We start from the raw sequence: 11,218 nt of genomic DNA on the forward strand, positions 1-11,218 counted from the left end.
ACCTAACTGCATCTTCTCCCAAAACACCGTCCCAGAAATCTAAAAGTGAAAAAACTTGTGGCTATGTTAGCAGCTTTTTATGATACAGTTGAAGCATTGTCTGATCATAATGATCTCCACAAGGTGATGGAAACTTACAGACAAGTGGAAAGACCAACAATTAGCTGTTGTGAAAGAGTGAGAAAGTTAACTGAAATCATACTCAAATATGTTGTTTCACCACAGAGAGGGAGAACAGATGGTCACACAATTTTGTGTTCTTCATTTTCTGGGTAAAGTTAGTAGAATAATTGCTATTCTTAGCAAAGTATGAAGTATGTAAAGAAAACAGTCACTTGTTTTACAAATTTAACTGTGATAGATGTATGGGCTTTGCTTTCCGGCAGACTGCCATATAACTCTTTCACCCAACAAATACCCTGGTGCAAGCCACCATCATCTCTTGCTTGAATTGGTTTTCCTGCTTCTATTCCCCTTTTCCTAACCCCACAATCCATTCTCCCCGCAACAGAGTGGTCATTTTTTTTTTTAATTAAAAAAAAATTTTTTTAACATCTTCATTGTGGTATACAATAATACAATGTTGTGTTAGTTTCTGCTGTATAACAAAGTGAATCAGCTATATGTATACATATATCCCAATATCCCCTCCCTCTTGTGTCTCCCTCCCACCCTCCCTATCCCACCCTTCTAGGTGGTCACAAAGCACGGAGCTGATCCCCCTGGGCGATGCAGCTGCTTCCCACTAGCTATCTATTTTACATTTGGTAGTGTATATATGTCAATGGCACTCTCTCATTTCGTCCCAGCTTACCCTTCCCCCTCCCCGTGTCCTTAAGTCCATTCTCCATGTCTGCGTGTTTATTCCTGTCCTGCCCCTAGGTTCTTCAGAACCATTTTTTTTTTTTAGATTCCATATACATGTGTTAGCATATGGTACTTGTTTTTCTCTTTCTGACTTACTTCACTCTGTATGACAGACTCTAGGTCCATCCACCTCACTACAAATAACTCAATTTCATTTCTTTTTATGGCTGAGCAATATTCCATGCTATATATGTGCCACATCTTCTTTATCCATTCGTCTGTCGATGGACACTTAGGTTGCTTCCATGTCCTGGCTATTGTAAATAGTGCTGCAATGAACATTGTGGTACATGATTCTTTTTTTTTTTCTTTTAATTTTTATTTATTTATTTATTTATTTAATTTTTTATAAATAAATTTATTTATTTATTTTTGGTTGCATTGGGTCTTCATTGCTGCGCAGGCTTTCTCTAGCTGCGGCGAGTGGAGGCTACTCTTCCTTGTGGTGCGCGGGCTTCTCATTGCGGTGGCTTCTCCCGCTGCAGAGCTTGGGCTCCAGGCGCGTGGGCTGCAGTAGCCGTGGCACGTGGACTCAGCAGCCGTGGCTCGCGGGCTCCAGAGCGCCGGCCCAGCAGTTGCTGCGCATGGGCTCCGCGGCATGTGGGATCTTCCCAGACCACGGCCCGAACCCGTGTCCCCTGCATTGGCAGGCAGATTCCTAACCACTGCACCACCAGGGAAGTCCCTATTTATTTATTTATCTATGGCTCCGTTGGGTCTTCGTTTCTGTGCGAGGGCTTTCTCTATTTGCGGCAAGCGGGGGCCACTCCTCATCGCGGTGCGCGGGCCCCTCACTATCGCGGCCTCTCTTGTTGCATAGCACAGGCTCCAGACGCGCAGGCTCAGTAATTGTGGCTCACGGACCCAGTTGCTCTGCAGCATGTGGGATCTTCTCAGACCAGGGCTCGAACCCGTGTCCCCTGCATTGGCAGGCAGACTCTCAACCACTGCGCCACCAGGGAAGCCCCTGTGGTACATGACTCTTTTTGAAATATGCTTTTCTCTGGGTATATGCCCAGTAGTAGGATTGCGGGGTTATATGGTAGTTCTATTTTTAGTATTTTAAGGAACCTCCATACGTTCTCCATAGTGGCTGTATCAATTTACATTCCCACCAGCAGTGCAAGAGGGTTCCCTTTTCTCCACACCCTCTCCAGCATTTATTGTTTGTAGATTTTTTGATCATGGCCATTCTGAGCAGTGTGAGGTGATACCTCATTATAGTTTTGATTTGCATTTCTCTAATGATTAATGATGTTGAGCATTCTTTCATGTGTCTGTTGGCAATCTGTATATCTTCTTTGGAGAAAAGTCAATTTAGGTCTTCTGCCCATTTTTGGATTGGGTTGTTTGTTTTTTTGATATTGAGCTGCATGATCTGCTTGTGTATCTGGGAGATTAATCCTTTGTCAGTTGCTTCGTTTGCAAATATTTTCTCCCATTCTGAGGGTTGTCTTTTCGTCTTGTTGATGGTTTCCTTTGCTGTGCAAAAGCTTTTGAGTTTCATTAAGTCCCATTTGTTTATTTTTGTTTTTATTTCCATTTCTCTAGGAGTGGGTCAAAAAGGATCTTGCTGTGATTTATGTCATAGAGTGTTCTGCCTATGTTTTCCTCTAAGAGTTTTACAGTGTCTGGCCTTACATTTAGGTCTTTAATCCATTTTGAGTTTATTTTTGTGTATGGTGTTAGGGAGTGTTCTAAGTTCATCCTTTCACGTGTAGCTGTCCAGTTTTCCCAGCACCACTTATTGAAGAAGCTGTCTTTTCTCCATTGTATATTCTTGCCTCTTTTATCAAAGATAAGGTGACCATATATGTGTGGGTTTATCTCTGGGCTTTCTATCCTGTTCCATTGATCTGTATTTCTGTTTTTGTGCCAGTACCATACTGTCTTGGTCTGATATGAGAATTGTTACTCCAGCTTTCTTTTGATTTCCGTTTGCACGGAATATCTTTTTCCATACCCTCACTTTCAGTCTGTTTGTATCCCTAGGTCTGAAGTGGGTCTCTTGTAGACAGCATATATACACATCTTGTTTTTGTATGTGTTCAGCCAGTGTATGTCTTTTGGTTGGAGCATTTAATCCATTCACAATTAAGGTAATTATCGAAATGTATGTTCCTATTACCATTTTCTTAATTGTTTTGGGTTTGTCATTGTAGGTCTTTTCCTTCTCTTGTGTTTCCTGCCTAGAGAAGTTCCTTTAGCATTTGTTGTAAAGCTGGTTTGGTAGAGCTGTATTCTCTTAGCTTTTGCTTGTCTATAAAGGTTTTAATTTCTCTGTTGAATCTGAATGAGATCCTTGCTGGGTAGAGTAATCTTGGTTGTAAGTTTTTCCCTTTCATCACTTTAAATATGTCCTGCCGCTCCCTTCTGGCTTGCAGAGTTTCTGCTGAAAGATCAGCTGTTAACCTTATGGGGATTCCCTTGTATGTTATTTGTTGCTTTTCCCTTGCTGCTTTTAATATTTTTTCTTTGCATTCAGTTTTTGATAGTTTAATCAATATGTGTCTTGGCAAGTTTCTCCTTGGATTTATCCTGTATGGGACTCTCTGCACCTCCTGGATTTGACTGACTATTTCCTTTCCCATATTAGGGAAGTTTTCAACTATAATCTCTTCAAATATTTTCTCAGTCCCTTTGTTTTTCTCTTCTTCTTCTGGGATCCCTATAATTCGAATGTTGGTGCATTTAATGTTGTCCCAGAGGTCTCTGAGACTGTCCTCAATTCTTTTCATTCTTTTTTCTTTATTCTGCTCTGTGGTAGTTATTTCTACTATTTTATCTTCCAGGTCACTTATCCATCCTTCTGCCTCAGTTATTCTGCTACTGATCCCTTCTAGAGAATTTTTAATTTCACTTATTGTGTTGTTCATCATTGTTTGTTTGCTCTTTAGTTCTTCTAGGTCCTTGTTAAACATTTCTTGTATTTTCTCCATTCTATTTCCAAGATTTTGGATCATCTTTACTATCATTTTTCTGAATTCTTTTTTAGGTACAGTGCCTATTTCCTCTTCATTTGTTTCATCTGGTGGGTTTTTACTTTTATCCTTTATCTGCGGAGTATTTCTCTGTCTTCTCATTTTGCTTAACTTACTGTGTTTGGAGTTAATTTTTCGCAGGCTGTAAGTTCGTAGTTCCCATTGTTTTTGGTGTCTGTCTCCAGTGGATAAGGTTGGTTCAGTGGGTTGTGTAGGCTTCCTGGTGGAGGGGACTGGTGCCCATTTTCTGGTGGATGAGGCTTGATCTTGTCTTTCTGGTGGGCAGGACCGTGTCCGGTGGTGTGTTTTGGGGTGTCTGTGAACTTAATATGATTTTAGTCAGCCTCTCTGCTAATGTGTGGGGTTGTGTTCCTGTCTTGCTAGTTGTTTGGCATGGGGTGTCCAGCACTGGAGCTTGCTGGTCGTTGCGAGGAGGTGGGTCTTAGCGTTGAGATGGAGATCTCTGGGAGAGCTCTCGCCCATTGATATTACGTGGGGCTGGGAGGTCTCTGGTGGACCAGTGTCCTGAACTCAGCTCTCCCATCTCAGAGGCTCAGGCCTGACACCCGGCTGGAGCACCAAGACCCTGTCAGCCATGTGGATTTAGTCTGGAGAAAAGTCATTTCTAAGTCATCAAGTCTAACCAGCAGTTCTCAGTGGAGGGCTCAAAAAAAATATTTTTTTTTGATGTGGACCATTTTTAAAGTCTTTATTGAATTTGTTACAATATTGCTTCTGCTTTATGTTTTGGTTTTTTGACCCTGAGGATGTGGGATCTTAGCTCCCCGACCGGTGACCAAACCAACTCCCTCTGCACTGGAAGGCAAAGTTTTAACCACTGGATTGCCAGGCAAGTCCCCAGAGTGGTCTTTTATTAATGTAGTGAATTCACATCTGTCCTCTACTTTAAAATCCTTGAGGAGTTTCCTATTAGTCTTAGATCAAAATCCAAATTCCTTTCTTCATCTTACACCACATTTCCTTTCACTCTAACTCCTGTCATAGTTGCCTCCTCTCTGATTTTAGAACACACCAAGCAACTTTGCTCCTCAGGGCTTTGCATTTGCCATTCACACTCCAAACTTTCTAAATGGTTGTTTTCTTCTCATCTTTCAGGTTTCAGCTTAAATTATACCTCTCAGAGAGGGCTTTCCTAGTCAACCTAAAAAATTAGTCCCTACCCAGATACTCTCTGTCTCATCACACTTTCTTTCCTTTCTAATACTTATCACACTCTCTATCTTGTTGTTGTTGCTTTTAACGTTGTTTACGTTTTTGTCATTGCCTTTCCCCATTTTGAGTTCCACAAATGTAGGGATTGGTTTACCTTTTCCCTTCTGTATCTCCCATGCTAAGCCTGTAGCACATAATAGGTAGTACTCTATACATAATTTGACTCACTAATTAGATCATTGTGAGATATCTTTTGCATTCGAGAAGCAATGCCTGGGATGATTTAAAAAAATTTATTTAACAGCTTAACTTATGTTCTTTTTTTCAAACCAGATTGATTCTCAATCAGCTGCATATTAGACTCACTTGGGGAGCTTTAAAAAAAATAACAACACCTGGGCCCCACACCACAGCCATTAAATCAGAATCTCTGGGGATGGGCCCAGGTATTATTATTTGAAAAAATCCTTTAGTTGATTCTAACCTAAAGCCAGCATGGGAAAAGCACAGGTTAACTATTGTTCCCTTTTCTTTAAACTCCAGATCAGCTCATTTGTTACTCCATTAATTTCTTTTAGTATGATTCCTTTTCAAATGATTTCTTTAAGAAATGTTTCTGGGGAGACCAGGGTCCCTTTGTGGCTCTTACCAAATGCTTTATAAAAACCACTTCAAACTTGGAGTTTACTTATGGATCACAAAACTTGTTCCCTAGCCATGTAGATACTTTAATCCACTTGGGAATGGGCTTCTTTGGGATAACAGACATTTCCTGGGAAATAGTTTATATGGATGTGTCAACCTGTGAAGCACAGCAGTATTTGGATTTCACTCATAAGCTTTTGCTTTTTATTCCTACTTTCACTTTCCCTGTTGCCCGATAACCTCCCAGATGTGTGCTTGGTGTGCTTCCCACTCAATCGAAGGAACTATCATTTGCTTAAACGTTCCTTATTGGAAATGCTTTCCCTGACCACTCTGCCTAAAATGGGGCTCAACCACTGCCTTCACTCACTCTTCCCTTTCCTTGCTTTATTTCTGTTTACATAACCTTTCACTAATTAACAAATATATTTACTTGTTTATGATGTATTTTCTCCTACTAGAATATAAAGTCCATAAAAGCCAGGATCGTGACTATTCACTGCTATATCCCTAGCAGTGTTCAGTAAGTATTTGTTGAAAAAATGAAGGAATGAATGAACAGTGTCTGGCAAGGGTCTCCCAAATTTAATTTCATTTTCTCTCTTTCTTCATTTTATTATCCCATGGAATTTTGCTATATCAGGAAGCATGATTTTGGGGAAAAAATGTTGGCAGCACAGGGACCATTTTATTAATTTAACAGTCTCATTTTTCCCCCGTAGTAGTTAGCATGCATGTGATCTATTTATATCTTATTTTAATCTTGATAAAAGTTACCCATAAAAATATTTCCTGTTCATAGCAAAGCAATGTCCCACTAATGTGAGATATAATTAACAACCATAAGGAATGTCTGGTAATTGCTGAAGACAAGACTTTCTTTGGCTTATAGGGAGCTAGTTGAGAGACATTTCTCAAGTGCTTCCTTTGTAAGGGTGTTGTGATAGGTATCATGAGAGGTACAGAAAAAAGAGAGTTATCTTCTGCCTTCTAAATGTTTTAAATGTGAGAATAATAAAATTATGGATGCAAAATATAAAATAGATGCAAAATGAACACTGAAAAATAATATCTTGGGGGATTCCCCCCCCCCTCATTAGATAAAGTGGCCTAAAACTTCTGGAAACCAAGTTTTAATGCAGAATGTGAAGTCAGTAAAGAAAGTACATGCATTCACTTTGGTGCTTGTCTGTTCACAAGCCCTGTACTTTTTCTTTTTTTTTCCCTTAAGATTTATTTATTTATTTATTTAGTTTTTGGCTGCGTTGGGTCTTCCTTGCGATGTGTGGGCTTCTCACTGTGATGGCTTCTCTTGTGGCGGAGCATGGGCTCTAGGCGCACAGGCTTCAGTAGTTGCAGCACGTGGGCTCAGTAGTTGTGGCTCTTGGGCTCTAGAGTGCAGGCTCAGTAGCTGCGGCGCCCAGGCTTAGTTGTTCCATGGCATGTGGGATCTTCCCAGACCAGGGACCGAACCTGGGTCCCCTGCATTGGTAGGCGGATTCTTAACCACTGTGCCACCAGGGATGTCCCAGCCCTGTACTCTTTATCTAACTCTTGCCTAGATTCTGTTCCCTCTTCTTTATAACATGTGATTTCCCTTTTCCTCCTTTATGGACTTGCAAGTTAGAGTAACATCCAACCAGCTGCCATGTGAACAACACAAGGGTTGTTACTTTAACTCATTTATTGGGTATAACAGGATGCTATCTACATGCTGTCCCAGGTGTTGCTTATTAGACTACATTGGCCTCTTGGGCTGGATACCTTCTGTTTTCCTCTCCACCTTGTCTCTTGATGTTTTTTTCACCCTGCTCTGTGTCCTGGTGGGCTGCCATGTAAAAAACTGGTTGAGTTCAGCCAGTGGGGAGCATGGGAGGAGATTGGCCTGGGGGAAGAGAGTGAAGTTTGAGTATTTGTTCCCCTGGCTTCCTGTCTCTTGGGTCTGTGTCTTTCACCAGGCAGCTCTCTGTACACAGCCCTTTCTGTCTCCTTGTTCCAGTAGCTGCTCATTCCCCTCACCCTTTCAAGTTTAGGGTGATAAAATCTCCCACCCTTTGATTAGCATTGAGGTACTACACTATCCCTTGTGCTTTCTCTGGATCCTACCCTTACCTTTGTAATTAGTCTGTATTTTAACTGGTCCTCAAATTACTCTATGTGAGTTGCCATCAACTTCCTACTGGGACTCTGATCAGCTTGCCCAGCAGGAAGAGAATCAGAGCCTGGAAATTCCAACCCTCTATTCACATGACTGGTTGGCTCCCCATGGCAGCCAGCCCCCATCCTTAGGTTCTTTCCAAAAGTCAACTCATTAACATAAAAAGACACATTTAGGAAATTACAAGGGTTTTACGTGCTCTGTGCCAGAAACGGGGATGGGGACAAAGACCAAATATGTATTTCTTATTATAAATCACAGTATCACAAAAGGCAAAATGCCACTGTGTGTGTGTGTGAGTGTATGCACGTATGCCTATATGCTATGATAGTGTATGAACACTGTTATAGGGAATAGATAAGCATCATCAAGACAGAGATGTTAAACCAGATCACTAGCAATGGAAGAAGAAGGCCTTCATGTTTGGGGTGAAGCCAGAGAAGAAAAATAGGTGGAAGAGCTGGAGTACTTTTGCAATATTGCCTTGAGGGTAAAGAAAATCCACATAAAATACCAAAGACCATGGTTCTATCATCGCCTCTCTTAGGTAAGAGGAAACTGAAATACAGATGAGAAAGCTGAAAAAAATAGTGTTGTCTCATTCTAGCCATGTGTTAAAACAAAGAGCCTAAACTGTGAAACCTTGTGTATTGAATCAGTGGAACTCCTCAGGGAATTTGGGATTGTATTCCAAACTTCACCTAGCTAAATTAGCTGATAACAGTTACTCAGAACAATAGCACACGGCTTATTTTTTTCTCTAGAACAACACCCACACTTAGAGTTAGGACTTAATGGAGATAATTTTAGAAAAGCCTATTAGTAAGGAAAGAAAAGACAGTTATTTAAACAGTTTTGGACTGTTATGTAATCATTGAAGAGGAAAATGGAAGATGAAGTTCTGTTGTTGTAGCTCTGTAAGGTCATCCTTTTTGAACTGCGGGAAAATCACATGGGACAACTGGAACTGATGATGCCATCCTTAGATACCTATGATCTTGACCTAGAACACTCTCAGGACTGATCAATAGTTGCCAGGCATCTCTCGAACAAAATTGTATTACAGTCTTCCTTCAGTATCCTTGAGGGATTGGTTCCAGGACCCCCCTGGATACCAAAATCCACTGGTGCTCAAATCCTTTGTATTAAATAAAGTTGTACTTGCATATAACCTATGCACATACTCCCGTATACTTTAAACCATTTCTAGATTATTTGTAATGCCTAATACAATGTAGATGCTATGTAAATAGTTGCTGGCATGTGGCAAATTCAAGTTTTTCTCTTTGGAACTTTCTCGAATTTTTTTTCTGAATAGTTTTGATCCATGTTTGGTTGAATCTGCAGTGTGGAACCCATGGATACAAAGGCCAACAGTAATTACAAGTACAAAACAATTTTCTTGTTTTACTCTAACTCCTGGATAGCAATTTGTCCACAGTAGACTGACATGATTTGTCTACTGCTGATTCAAGTGCCACAATGGCACATTCTAGCTTGTGGGATTATCTTTTAATGTTGAAGGAGTGGCAACAGGCTATTCTTGATTTAGATCCCTAGGATATGGCAAGAACCTTAAAATTGAGATAAATGTCAAAATGATATGAAAGAAATCTATGATATTTAATGTCTTACCAATACCTAATAGTGGCTTTAGATTTAACAATTAAATCCATTGCCCAAATAAAGGGTATACCAAATTGGTAAAGGAGAAATAAACATGTCTTAAAATTTGGCATTCTTTCTGAAAAATAAGAAACATAAAGGCTGAGAAAGTGCTAACACATTTTTCTCTTTTTAAATAGAAGATAGATTTAAATTTTTAAAATTAAAGTGAGAGATGAAATTTAAATGCCATATTAATTTGCACATTTCCCTCATTTTCCCCAATATTTCAACTATACAATGGTGATATAGATAGAATCCTATGTTTCTGTAGTTTAATATACTTCATCCTCAGCAGACTTTATTATGTATTTCTGAAGAACAGAAATCATCACTTTTAAATGTTTGAACAGAAAATTGCACAGGAGAAACACTGGATTGTTTTGGACATTTTTATTCAGGTATTATTTAAGATCTTTAACTTATCTTTCTGAGTTACAAGTGTTAATATACAGTGTTTCACACATTTCTGTCATTTTAGCAAATAACTAATGAAAGAAAGAACTTCCTATGTATGTTTCTGAAAATGTGCAAGTTTCAATTCTTGAAAATTGTCTGCAGGTAAAGAACTGTTAACAACTCAATAACAAAAAGACAAACAACCCATTTAATAAGTGGACAAAGGACTTGAATTGACATTTCTCCAAAGAAATAAACAAATATCTAACAAGCACATGAAAAGATGATCAATGTCATTAGTCCTTAGGAAATGCAAATCAAAACCACAATGAGACACTATTTCCCACTCACTAGTATAACCAATATAAAAAAGGAAAATGACAAGTGTTTGTGAGGATGCAGAGAAATTGAAATTCTCATACATTGCTGGTGGGAATGTAAATGGGGCAGCCACTGTGGAAAACAGGTGGTTCTTCAGTAAGTTAAACATAGAATTACCAAATGACCCAACACTTTCACTCCTACGTATATACACAAAATATTTGAAAATAGGTGTTCAAATAGTAACCTGTATGCGAATGTTCATAGTAGCTCTATTCACAACAGGCAAGATGTGGAAACAACTGAAATGCCATGAATGGATGAATGGATAAACAAATTGTGGTATATCCTTAAAATGGAATATTATTCAGCTATGAAAAAGAACAAAGTACTGATACATGCTAAAAATTGAATGAAGCTTGAAAACATGCTAAGTGAAAGGAGCCAGACATAAAAGGCCACATGCTGAATGGCTTCATTTAGATGAAATATGCAGAATGGGCAAAACTGTAGAAACAAAGCAGATTGGTAGTTATAGCAGAAATGGAAAGTAACTGTTCAATGAGTAAGGGTTTTTGGTTTGGGGTGCTGAAAATGTTCTGGAACTAGATAGTGGTGATTGTTGCCTAACATTTTGAATGTCCTTAACAACTCTGGATTGTTCTATTTGCAGCCACTTAAGTGGCTATAATGGTAAATTTTGTGTTATGTGTATTTTAGTGCCAAAAAAAATTTTTTTAAAAATTGTCTACCTACTGAGCTCTGACCGCCACAGCAACAGTCAGCTCTACCCACCACCAGAGCCTCCCATCAAGCCTCTTAGATAGCCTCAACCACCAGAGGGCAGACAGCAGAAGCAAGAAAAACTACAATCCTGCAGCCTGTGGACCAAAAACCACAGTTACAGAAAGATAGAGAAGATGAAAAGGCAGAGGGCTATGTACCAGATGAAGGAACAAGAAAAAACCCCAGAAAAACAACTAAATGAAGTGGAGATAGGCAACCTTCC

The sequence above is a fragment of the Eschrichtius robustus genome, chromosome 10, assembly GCF_028021215.1.
Source record: "Eschrichtius robustus isolate mEscRob2 chromosome 10, mEscRob2.pri, whole genome shotgun sequence".
NCBI lineage: Eukaryota > Metazoa > Chordata > Mammalia > Artiodactyla > Eschrichtiidae > Eschrichtius > Eschrichtius robustus.